We start from the raw sequence: 13,566 nt of genomic DNA, 5'->3' as shown, positions 1-13,566 counted from the left end.
GAACGCTTAATAGCCAAGAGCAGAGGACTGAAAGGCCTTTGTGGTGTACTGTACCCAAAAGGGCACCTACCCTCTCTCCCCACTCCCAGTCCTGCCTCTTTTTGTCAAAACCAGATCTCTCCTGGACAATGTGGAGGGGTTCCTATTCCTGTTGTCTAAGTTCCCCTCCCCACTCACCTCCTATGGCAAGATTCCCAATAAAGTTTGAGTTCTTTTGTGTTATTATTATTAAAGATTCTAAGTAACAGCTAGATGGTACAGTGGGTAGAGCACCAGCCCAGGAGTCAGGAAGACCTGTGTTCAAATGTGACTTCAGAGACTTAGTAGCTTTGTGATCTTGGGCAAGTCACTTAACCCCCATTGTCTCCCCACCCAAAAAAACAAAAAAGAAAAGATTCTAAACTTTAGTAAGGATAACAAAAACATTTAAATAATGAAACACAATTTTTTTAACGATTGTATAGAAAACCATAACCTCCAAGTTATTTATATTTTGTTCAAAATATGTATTTTTACACGTTAACTTAACAAATCAATCATCAGACAGACACTAATTAAGGACTTATACTAGGAGTGGGGAACCTGCAGCCTCAAGGCCACATGTGGCCTTCTAGGTCCTTTGGTGCAGCCTTTTGACTGAGTCCAAGTTTTACAGAACAAATCCTTTTAAGTTTGGATTCAGTCAAAGCACCGCACTTGAGGACCTAGAGGGTCACATGTGGCCTTGAGGCTGCAGGTTCCCCATCCCTCCAACTTATACTGTTTGTCTCATGTTACCTATCCTGATGCTCAAATGAGATAACATGTAAAATACTTAAACAACTTTAAAGTGCTATATGAAGTCAGTTATTATCATATTAATTTCTAAAAATTTATTGCACCAATGAACAGTGCCACCAGTAGTATTTTATGTTTCTGCATAGCCCCAAAATTGAATTTTGCCATTTTTAATTATCTTTGTCAATAGAGTGGATATTAGTGCCTCAGTGTTGTTATCATCTGTATTTTTCTTAGAGTTTCAACAGTTTTTCAATTAATTATTGACAGTTGGTGTTTCTTCCCTTGAAAACTGCCTGTTTCTATCCTTTGAACATTTAATTCTTTATCAGCTGTATTTCTACCCATCTGTTTCTATGAATAGCCTTCACTTCAATCTTTGATGTACAGAGACCCACTGTTGAACAAATGTGTCGATTTTGGCTTTTCTTACCCAATCAAAGGGAATGGAAGGGAGAGTTAGGAAGGAATGCTTTCACTCCGGAGTTAACAGTTTCCCTCTTATTTGTCAGAATTTTTTAAAGTGATAGAAAATTTTCAAAAAGGTGTATTTATTACTGAATAGAGGGTAAGGAAAGGGAAGAAATTCTGTTCAGAAGAATAGATTATAGTAATGAAAAGGGAAACAAGGCAAGCAAGATGCCCTTTGGCCTAAGAAATAAAATTAGAGGCTCTGATTGTCCTTTAAGGTTCACCCAAGCAGGAGTCTCCCAGCCCCAATAGCTCATCAATCCCAACCTCTGGAGCACTTGTCTTGGATTCGTCTCCCCATTCACCTCATCCCTACCCCTTCCCATTTTTCTTCCCACCACCAGTACATGTAGACCCTCTCCTAAATTTTATAGTATAGTTAGTATCATAGAATTATATAGAATCATAAAATTTAAATATTTGGTGACAAGTACAAAGAGACAACTCTTTAGTATTAGAGGTGAAATGGAGAAACTCTGGTTCTGAAAATAATCTGAGTTTTAGTGGTCTACAAGCCCATTATGAGTCAGCACTGTGATACAGGAGACCAAAAAAAATTTTTTTGTTTGTTTTTGGAATTTGCGGCTATCACAGCCTCTTGTCCCTACTAAAGATAATGATTTTTCTGGCTTGCAATTGGGAAGGGAGAGTCAGAGTAGGGTGATGAGGTATTTCAAACTATCCTTGATATTCTGAAGGAACTCCTCCAAATTTCCCATAGAGAGCTAGTTTTGACAAATATGGGTGCAGAGGGGAAAGGAAAGAGCAGAGAGAGACTGGTCATTGTGCCCTGCTATTGTAGGACACCACAAAAGCCATTTTGATCTAAGCTGTTGAGAATTCCCAGATAGATAAACATCTTTCAATGAACCAGGAACAAACTGGCCCTCTCTTTAGTGAGGAGCCTTTGCTCACCCAAATAAAGAACCTTGGGAGATCAAGGTGTTTTCTGGACAGACAGAGAAACGGATCCCAGCTTCTGCCTAAATCAGAACTTTGTTTCCCTCAGAGAAGTAAATGCACCTCACAAGGCAGCCTCAGAGGCTTGGGAGCCTGTACGGTGACAAGTTACTTCTCAGCCTCCAATGAGTCCCCTCGTTCTGTCCAGAGCCAATCCAGGCCAGGGATGAGGCAAGGCCAGGAACAAGTGAGGGGAGACTCTCTCCTGGCAAAACAGGCACAGTTCATATTGTGAGACAAAAAAAAAAAAAAAAAAGAAACCGAAAGCCCCAGGCCTGGTCAATACTAGAATTTCTTCAGAAGGTCTAAAGATAAGTATCAGATGAAGTATTTACCCATCTCCTAACAGAGAAGTGATAGGCTACAGATGAAGACTCAAAACTACGTATTTGGCCATGGCCAAAGGGAGAATTTGGTTTGCATGTTTGTTACAAGGGTGTTATTCTTTGTTTTCTTTTAAACCAATATGAGGGTAAGGAGAAATTAGGAATGGAAGGAAAGAAAATAAATGACTGTTAGTTGAAAAGAATTTTTTTTTTTAAGAAGGAAGCTGGTTAGAGTTTAGGCCAGGAAATAAGTATTAGATGAGGAATAAAAATACAGGTTGTGCCAGAGAACAAGGGGTCATCAGCCCCACTGTGTCTCCCCAAAGCTTCTGGCATGTCTGCTGTTCCTGGGCTGCTGGGTTGGAATGAGCACAAGCTGCATCAGGGTGTGTCCCTTTCTAATGCAACTGTGCCTGGAAAGCATAGATAGAGAAACAGGCCCTCAGAGGTCTCCTGGTCCAAACCTGATCTTAACCTTATTCTCTTCTGGAACTTTCACTAGGCATTTTTCATCTAGTTCCTTCTTGCAGACTTCCTATAACAAGGAACCCCCAGCCTCCCAAGGCAACCCTTTCTGGTCACGGTCCGCTTCCCTTTATAGAAAGGCTTTTCTTAGGTGAAGCTGAGATCTAAATCTTGGCTTCTGTCCTTTGCTCTTGCTTTGGCACTCAGACCACATAAAAACAAGTGCTTTCTTTCATATGTTAGTCCTATCAGATAGTCAAAGGCGGCTATGGTATCTCCAGGTTAAACAGCACACATTCTACTTACAGCGGAGTCTTTGGACCCCTCACCATTCTTCTACTCAGCCTTCTTGGACCCACTTCATCTTGTCAACATCCCTCCTAAGCTGTGAGGCCCCAAATTGAACACAATACCGCAAAGTCTGGTGGAAACAGAATACAGAGAAGTTATAGTGATTATAAAGATAATAGCATTTTAAGGACTGCTGTGGGACTATAAAATTTCTCATTCTGAATAGTTTGCTTCTATTAATGCATACTAAGATAACATTGGGGCAGCTTGACAGCACAGTGGATAGAGTGCTGAGTCTGGAGTCAGTAAGGCTCACCTTCCTGAGTTCAAATTTGGTGTCAGACACGTACCGACTGTGTGACCCTGGGCAAATCACTTAATCCTGTTTGCCTCAGTTTCCTCATCTGTAAAATGAGTTGGAGAAGGAAATGGCAGACCACTCCAGTATCTCTGCCAAGAAAATCCCAAATGGGGTCACAAAGAATTAGAAAGGACTGAAAGAACTGAATGACAACAAAGATAAAACTTGCCTTTTAGCTCACACCACACCATTGACTCATCTGAAGTCTGCATTCTACAAGAACCACACCTCACCCATCCTATATTTATGCAGTTAGTATTTTGGTCTCATTTTTATTTTTATTAAAATGTGACCCCTGATTCATTCTTTTTCAAATTTTTATTTCCATTGAAAAGAATAGGTGTAGAGACTGTACTATGATTTCGTTAGTATAGAATAAGCAAACTCTCCCAGTGAAGATCTGCCCCTTCTCTGCTATGTCTAGTCTTAGAGTATTTTCTAGAGTACTGAGTGGCTCAATAACTTAGGACCACTGCTGAGGGTCCATTGTAGGTGTGTCACAAGTGAGATTTAAGCTCTTTTTTTTTCTTTACACGCTTTCCTTTTTTAAGATTTTTCCATTCCAAACTCTCTTTCTCATCCCCTGCCAGTAGAGAAGGTTAAGAAAAATAAAACATGTTATAAATATGTAAAATCATGCAAAACAAATTCACACATCTGTTGTATCAAGAAGGAGGGAAGGAAAAAAGAGAGGGGAAGAAGGAAAGAAAGACAGCATGAAAGAAAAAAGCAAGAGAGATGGAAGGAAAAGAAAGGGAGAAAGGGAAGAAGAAAAGGAAGAAGGAAAGAGGAAAGAAAGATAGAAGAAAAAGGAAAAAAGAAAGAAAAAGGGAAGTAAATGGCTTCAGACACTTGACCCTTACTGACTGTGTGACCTTGGGCAAGTCCCCTAACCCCCATTGCCCTGCAAAAGAAAAAAGGAGGGGAAGGAAAGAAAAGGGAAGAATGAAGGGAAAAAGGAAAGAAAGATGGAAGGAAAGAAGAAAGGAAAGAAAAAGAGAAGAAAAAGAAAAAGGGAAGGAAGAAAGATGAAAATAAGGAAGGCAGAAAGAAAAAACAGAATATGCTTCTGAGTCTATCAGGTCTCTCTTTGGAGACAGCATGTTCCATCATGAATCCTTTGGAATTGTGGCTGGTCATTGGTAAATCTAGGTCTTTCTGAATGTGAAAGTAGCTGCCCATCCATTAACCCACATGAGTTTTTTACTATCTTCATTTACAAATTTTTCCACACGTGGAGTATCCATTACAGCCAGTGTCTCAACATTAGCCATAAATCTGCCACCTCTTTGAACAAAAACTGACCTTTCTTTACTCACCCTGACTTCTTTGCCTAAAGTTATTCATCTGCACCCCAATCTCCAATCCCTCTACCTCTCTATACTTTCAGCCATTACTTTCATTCTAACTTAACTTTCCTTCCTTCCAAATCTTGACCCAAGTTCAAATCCACACTGTCCTCTACTCCTAAATCTATCACCCCTTGTCCTATGACCACTCATCCTTTGCCAAAGGTCAGCATTGGCTTACTCCCCACCATTTTCCTTAACTCCTACTCACCTGCTGCTGAATGAAGCTGGAAGATTTCACATAAGAGAGGAGGAAATGGGGGAGGAGAGGAGGACATAGGTATTTATCTAGAACCTACTATATGTGAAATACTGTGTTAAGCACTTTTTACAAATATTATATCATTTGATAGAGATAGGTACTATTATAATCCCCATTTTACAGTTGAAGAAATGGAGGCAAATAGAGGTTAAGTGACTTGCGTAGGGTCATGCAGCTATTAATGATCTGAGACCAGATTTGAACTCAAGAAGATGAGTCTTCCTGCCTCCAGGTTTGGTGCTGTATCCACTATGGTGCCACCTTACTTTATAAATTCTTGTTATCCAGTGTTCTCTTGGTTCAATTCATTTAATTCTTCATTATTTCATGCAAGTTTATCCATGGTTTTCTAAGATCATCGAGGTCATCATTTCTTATAGCGCAGTAGTATTCCATCATGATCATATACCACAACTTGTTCTACCATTCTCCAACTTTAACTGCGCCCTCCTAGCAACAAGACAATCCTTTTATTTTTCTCTAATTGATTCCTTATCTCACTCCCCATAGAAGCTATTACAAAATTGTTTTCCCTCTTCAAATCTCCTTCCTCTAATCCCCTCTGCTAAGGAACATGCTTCTTACTTTATGAAGACAATCGGAGCTATTTTACATGAGCCCCGTCCTTTTCCCTTCTCTTTATTTCAACCCTTCCCCCCATGTCTGTCTCTGTGTGTGTCTCTATCTTTCTGTCTCTGTGTCCCACTTTCCTTCCGTCTCTAGCAATGAGGTAGCCTTACCCCTTGCCACACCCCCTCTCCATGTATCCTTGATCCTATTCCCTCTCATCTCTTCCAGCAGATCCATCCCCTTCTCTCTGTGTTTTCACTCACTTGGTGATCTCATCAGCTCCCCTGGGTTCAATTACCATCTGCATGCAGATGATTCCAGCCCTACTCTCTCAGCACCACATGACCATATGCTTATTGTATATTGAGAACTGAATGTCCCATAGGCATCTCCAACTCAGCATGTTCAAAACAGAACTCATTATCTTTTCCTGCAGACCCATCCCTCTTCTGAACTTCTCTGTTGCTATTATAGGCATCACCATCCTCCCATTCTTTCAGCTTTGCAACCTCAGTATCATGGTTGACTCCTTTCTCATCCAAGGTGAATATCCAATCAGTTGCAAAATCTTGTAATGGCTTTCTCTGCAACATCTCTTGCTTATGCCCCCTGCTTTTCATTCCTGTCTTTATCGCCACTAACCTGGACAATTGCAGTGGCCTTATAATCAAACTCTTTGCTTCAGGTCCTATCCACCCCCACCCCCAACTCCAATCCGTTCTCCGCACAACTGCCAAAGTAATTTTACTAAAGCATATGTCTGACCACGTCAATCCCTCTACTCAATAAATGCCAGTGATTCTCTGGTACCTCTAAAATTAAATATAAATTTCTCTGTTTGGAATTTAAAGCTCTTTATAGCCTGGTCCCTCCCTGTCTTTCCAGTCTTTTAACATATTACTCTCCTTCATTCATTCTCTGGTACTGCCGTACTGGCCGGAGGATATTCTGTCTCCCATCTGTGTGACTTGGCACTAACTCTTCCCCATGCCTGAATGTGCTCTCTCTCTCTCTCTCTCTGTCTCTCTGTCTCTCTCTGTCTCTGTGTGTGTGTCTCTCTCCCTCTGTCTCTCTCTCTTTCTCTGTCTCTCTGTCTCTCTCTCTGTCTCTCTCTCCCCCCCCCTCTTTCTCTCTCTCTCTCTCAGCCTTTCCCAATCACTTCAGCTGCTAGTGCCCTCCCATCTATTCTATGTGAATCTTCTTTGTACCCACTTATCTATGTGTTATTTCCCTCATTAAAATGTACTGTCCTAGTAGTTATTGTTACATTTATTTATATTGATGTCCAATTATAGAATAGACAGAACATTATAGATTCTTAAAGGGATTTTTACTGTTATTGTTTAGTTCTTTTAGTCATATCCAATTCTTTGTGACACCATTTTGGGTTTTCTTGTCAAAGATATTGGAGTGGTTTACCATTTCCTTCTTCACCTTTCCTTCAGACTCAAAATATTAAAGTCATCTTTGACACTTTTCCCTCCTTCAGCTGCATATGCAATCTTTAAAATCCATTGATCCTACCTCTGCAATATGCCTATCTTTTTAAAAAAATTTAGTCTTTAATTTTTTTAAATTTTAGATATGTGTGTATGCATGTGTGATGAGGAAACTGAGGCAAAGAGGGTTAAGTGACCTGCCAAGGGTCACACAGCTTGGTAAGTGTCTGAGGCTAAATGTGAACTCAGAAAGATGGATCTTCCTGTTTCCAAGCCCAGTGCTCTATGGTACCACCTAACTGCGTTAGAAATGTTCTATTCCAATGCTTATTTCTTGAATTCCAATCTAGATTAACCTCAGGGGTCTTTGAAGCCTCTAACTTTATTTGAAAAACTAGCTCTGGAAATAAGTTCATGTGAAAGGTCTTTCAAGATTAGCTTTTTTCATCCCTTTATTAATGGATGTGGAGAAGGGGTGTGTGGAGGGTAGCTAACACATCCTCCTTACCTCCTTAATCTCCTTATTCAGTCATGCCAGTCTCTTTAATCTCATACATTCTTCCAGGGTGATGAGTCCTGACTTGGCAGTTCTCATGCTGTGCTAAGGAGGGGAAGCCAACTAATTGGATAGAATGGGGAAAAGGCTTTATTTACACAAATGTGCTTTTAATTACACATGTCAACAAAGGAAGAAAATGGAAGAGGGTGGAGAGAAAACACATAATGGTCACAGGGATGCTAAGCAAATAAACATCATTTGTTTTCAAATTTGATTTGCTTAATTTCCTCCATTATCCCTAAGAACCAAAGGCCACATTAACATATCGGAGCATTTTTCCCCCTATTTAGTTCTGACTCTTTCAAATCCCTCGTGTGAAAAGCTTACAAATATGTTTATATGAGCAGTCACCATGTGACACTTGATCACGCTAGCATGAAAAGAGCAGGTTACAACCCCGGCTTCCACAAAGATGCTAATTTGTTGATAATTGTTCACAAATTTGAGTCTTTTGACTTTTTTAGATTGTACAGATTAAATTGTGTTTTCCAGCAACTTGAAAATATTGCCTGAAGTCATTACTGTGGTTATCTTGGTGGAGTTTTCACAAACTCACCATTCCTCCATGTTGATCATTGCTAAGTCACTGGTGGTGCAGTGGAAAAAGCAGTGAACTTGGAATCAGGAATACTCATCTTCATGACTTCAAATCCGGCCTCAGATACTTGGTAGCTAGTGACCCTGGGCAGATCATGTCACCCTGTTTGCCTCAGTTTCCTCATCTGTAAAATGAGCTGGAGAAGGAAATGACCAAACACTCCAATATCTCTACCAAGAAAACTCTAAATCAGGTCATGAACCACAACAGAATAAAGTCATTATTTTAGATCAGTGCTTTTGCAAATAGGTTACGGTACATAGAGGGTAGCATGTTTCAAAGGTCTCACTTATGTATCTAGAGTAGGCTAAGATCACCACTTACTCTGGTTCCATGAACTTCTCTTTATAGACTACTTCAGGGTTCATTCCTGGTCCCATGTACTTCCCTTCTCCATTTTGTTACCCCCTCCCCCCCCCAGACACATACATTCCACCTTTCTGAATAAGAACCCCGATTCAGTCCATCAGTACAACACAGAAAACATTTGTTATACACCTACTGAGTGTGAGAGACTGTGCTAAGCCCTAGGTTTTATTTAAGTGGTAGGGATTTGTGCCAAAACTCACTTCTGCCCTCCTTGGATTTCCTCTCTTCCCGTTCTGCTGTCCTCGTCCTATCTTATTGTTCATTATACTTTTTTCTCTTTCAGTACTCTCTCCTATAGTGACTTCATTCACTCTCATGGTTTCACTGGGGATGACTCCTAATCTCTGAATATCCAGTCCTCCTGTCTCCCCTGAGAGCCAACCCCACATCTTCAGATGCCTGATGGGCACTGGATATGTCTGCAGCACCTCAAATTTAACATGTCAAAAATGGAACCCATCACTTTGTTCCCTAGCTGTGCTCTTGTCCTTACCTTTCCTATTTCTGTTGACAGCAACATCATTCTTCCGGTCACTCTCAAAATATTAAAGTCATCTTTGACACTTTTCCCTCCTTCAGCTGCATATGCAATTTTTAAAGTCCATTGATCCTGCCTCTGCAATATGGATATCTTTTTAAAAAAATTTAGTCTTTAATTTTTTTAAATTTTAGATATGTATATATGCATGTGTATGTATACATACACATACATTATACACACACACATACCCAGACATACATACACATATATACATACACACATTCACCCCCCCACCCTATATATATATATATACATATATATGTATATACATATACATATATATATACACATATATATGTATATACATATACATATATATATATGCACACACACATATACATATAAAATTGAAGGCAGGGAGGCTGCTTTGGAAGTTCTTACTGCCAGGCAACCAAAGTGGTAGCCATGTAAGTGCTGAGACAAGTAAAAATAGGATTGCTTCACCTCTTGCCTAGAAGTGAGAACTTTTAAAATAACCTCCCTGCCTTCAATCTAACTCCTCAGACCTACCAAAATAACTTTTCTCATGCACTGGTTTGACCACATTATTCCCCTGTTTAAACATCTTTAGTAGCTTTCTGTTGTCAAAGCAAATCAAAAATTCTGACATGGCAGACCCTCCAGACTCATCCTTCCAACCTCATAGCAAACTATTCCCATTCATCTACTAAATATTACAGAGAAACTCAACTACTGGCCATTCCTCAAACTCATCTTTCTTTTCCCTACCTCCATGCATTCACTATAAACCATTCCCGTTTTTTGAACAGAATTTTCTGTCTATGAAAACCTTTCTCTTCCTTCAAAGCCCAGCCCAGATCCAATGATACAAAGATACAAAGCCTAGGGGAGAGGTGAGAACTATATATTCAGAACTGGGAGTCACTAAAGTAGAGGTAATAAATGAAGTTATGAAGGTAGATGAAGTCACTGGGAAGGGAGTGTTGAGAGAGAAAAGGGTATGATAGAAAGTAATTCTATTCCATGAAGCCTTTTCTGATCTTTTTCCCTCCATATTTTTCTAAGAAAAAAAAAATCTTTACTGGATTTCTTCTTTGCATCAGCGTATCCTGCTTTGGATCATATCGCTCACATAAATGTCATGTCCTTTTTTTAGATAATTTCTCTGAGGTGAGTTGTTCAGATGTTTTCAGTCCTCTCTATAATACCGTTTGGAGTTTTCCTGACAAAGATACTGGAATGGCTTGTCGTTTCCTTCTCCAGCTGTTTTTACAGATGAGGAAACTGAGGCAAACAGGCTTAAGGGACTTATCCAGGATCTCAAAGGTAATGTCTGAGGCCAGACTTGAATTCAGGAAAAGAAGTCTTCCTGACCCCAAGCCCAGGGCTGTAAGGACGGATGCTCTGTAATTCATCTTTGTGTTCTTAGCACCTAGCACAGTGGACTGGTAGATTTCTACCTACTGGACCCTTGATAAGTGTTTGCTAAGTGTCTCTAACTCTAACATGTGCCTTTCAAAAGCTAATACTTTCAAAGTCAGACCTCAGTTCTCAGCCCCAACACTCAGAGCTAGAGGAGTAATGTGATCTGATTCACCCTCCCTCCAGCAATACTAATCTCAGTGTCTTGATGAATTCTCACCATTTCCATTTTGTGTGCAAATCCTTCTGTTAATCTTACATAGAGAGGGATGGGAGAGAAGCAAATAAACATTTATAGAGCACCTACTCTGTGCGAGCTAGATGGCACTGAGGATAGAGTGCTGGTTCTGGAGTCAGGAAGTCTCATCTTCCTGAGTTCAAATCCAGCCTAAGACACTTACTAATTGTGTGATCCTGGTCAAGTCCCTTAACCCTGTTTGCCTCAGTTCCTCATCTGTAAAATGAGCTGGACAAAAAAAGGCAAATCACTCTACTGTCTCTGTCTAGAAAACCCTGAATAGGGCCACTGACCAAGAACAACTAGGTTCCAGGCATTGTGCCAAGCTCATAAAGAGCTTATCTCATTCAGTATTACCTCATTTGATTCTCCCCACAGTCATACGGGGTAGAGCATACTAGTTGACAATTTTTATGGCACTTTAAAATTTGAAAATGTTATTATATCTATGTAACCTCAACTGAGCTTCATCACAACCCTGCAAGAGATTATTACAGGTGTAATCTCCATTTTACAAATCTGGAAACTGAGGCTCAGGGAGGATGATACTCATACAGTTATTAAATCTCAGAAGGGGTAAACACAACTTACTCTTACTTAAAGCCCAGAATTCTATCTACTGTGGCATGCTGCCTCTCAAGGAGAGCGAAACAAAGCTCTGGAGTCCCAGCTCCAGGATAACCCTTGTTCTATTTACCTGTTAGCTTTTGTCCTTGTTGCATGACCAGCTCAATCACCTCCTTTTCTAGTCAGATTTATCCTAGATGATAGTAGTATGATGCAAAAAATATATACCACTGTGTATCTTTTTATTGCCTGTTGGGTCTCCCATAATTTTGATTCTTCTGAGATGGTGGTACATAGTGGTGTCCATGACTCATAGCTATATAGATTCACTGGGAAAAGTGACACTCTAAATATTGGACTTTTATAGCAGAGTGCAGCTTGACGGTGCTGAAATCATCATGAATTCCTGTAACTGGTGACCTCTGAAAAGTTGCTCTCCAGAATGAAAGAATAAATTAGAAAACATGAAGTCTTGAGAGTCTTTTCAAACTTTAAAGTGCCATAAAAATTGTCAACTAGTGTTACCTACCTCATGGGATGGTGGTGAGGATCACATGAGATAATTGTAAAACATTTACAAAGATACTCCTGCATTTGTAATACCTGGAGTCAAGATTCAAATCCAAGTCCTCTTAACTCTAATTCCAGTCCTCTTTCCTGTACAGAGGTAGCCAGGTAGCCCAACGTCTCTGGGCTCACTGTTGGTGTTGGTTCACTCTTTGTAGCAGCCAGTCAGGGTGTTCTTGTCCCAAGATCGAGTGTATCTGCTCAGCCCCTCCGATTTTACACCATACCACTGAAGATGACTGTGGAGTGGCTGACCATGAACGCCTACCTGTTGGGCAAAGAAGAGGCAGCCTGGGAGATCCGCTGCTTCACCATTGAGCCACTTGACAGCCTGAGTTACTAATGACCTGCTCCTGGTGCTGTGCTGGTATTCCTGGTGCTATGGCCTGCTGGCTTCCAGGCATACTACCAAGATGAAGATGGGGAACTGGTTGCCTTCTCCAGTCATGATGAGCTGAGCATGGCAATGCACTACATTGAAGAATACCTCTTCCGAATTTACGTTAAAGAGAAGAAAGAATGTAAGAAGGAACATCGGTCATGTCATTCCCCCTGTGCCCAGGAGTTTCCCACAAATACGGTGTATCACAACATGATCTGTGATGGCTGCAGTGGGCCAATGGTGGATAGTAGCTTCAAGTGCCTTATACCCACATCTACCACCAGAAGCAGATCCGTGTTTGATTGAATCCCTCTCTCAGATGCAGTCCATGGACTCCTGCAGACCAATAACTAGGACATTGGGACCCCCTTGATGCCATTCCAAGCACCCACCTCATCCATAAGAGATTCCTGCTCTGACAACTCCCTCTCACCTCGTTTTTCTGTCCCATAACTGCACTGACCTGTATCAATCCCAGCTTTTCTGGAAATTAAGTTTATCTTTGTGAAGGTTTTCATCAGAGGAGTTAAGAGGATGATGAAGAAGACAACTGTTGGAAGTCAAAGGGACTATGCCTCTTTCTTTACCATTATTTTTATTGACTGTGCTGTGACTCAAGTACATAGCTGTTAACTCTTATTCAGAAAACCTTTATGCAGCACCTACTATGTGCTAGGAACTGAGGAACAAATGTCCCAAAATTAAACCATCTCTACTCTTAAATTGCTACCAGGGACCATGGAGAATCAAATTTCTCTTCTGAATTCTTCCACTTCAACCAGGGGTGTTTACAGAGAACTGCTGAAGATCAAAGGCTTTCTGAAACCTTTGGACAACGTCCATTTTCACAAAGACTTATAAACCTGGAAGCATGGCCCACCTGCTAAAAATGAGTTATTCATACTACTATAAACAGTTCTGTCCCATGATTCATGAGGAATGTTCAAAAGGGAATGATGAGGAAGAGAGAGTGGCATAGAGAAAAGAACATAGGATTAAAAGTTAAGAAGACCTGGCTGTGAATTCTGACTCTCTTGGTTTCCTCATCTGTATTACAAATGGTTCTTTCCAGCTCTAGATTCTAGGCTCCT

General features: G+C 40.5%; 1 protein-coding gene across 9 annotated transcripts in view; it reads left to right on the top strand.

Moving 5' to 3' along the window:
• GRIP1 (glutamate receptor interacting protein 1) overlaps positions 1–13,566 on the top strand; it is an 806,557-nt gene that overhangs the window by 690,883 nt on the left and 102,108 nt on the right. The gene's annotated exons all lie outside the window — the stretch shown is intronic.

Source organism: Notamacropus eugenii, chromosome 3 (assembly GCF_028372415.1).
Source record: "Notamacropus eugenii isolate mMacEug1 chromosome 3, mMacEug1.pri_v2, whole genome shotgun sequence".
Taxonomy (NCBI): Eukaryota; Metazoa; Chordata; class Mammalia; order Diprotodontia; family Macropodidae; genus Notamacropus; species Notamacropus eugenii.
This window is presented reverse-complemented; position numbering and strand designations above follow the sequence as displayed.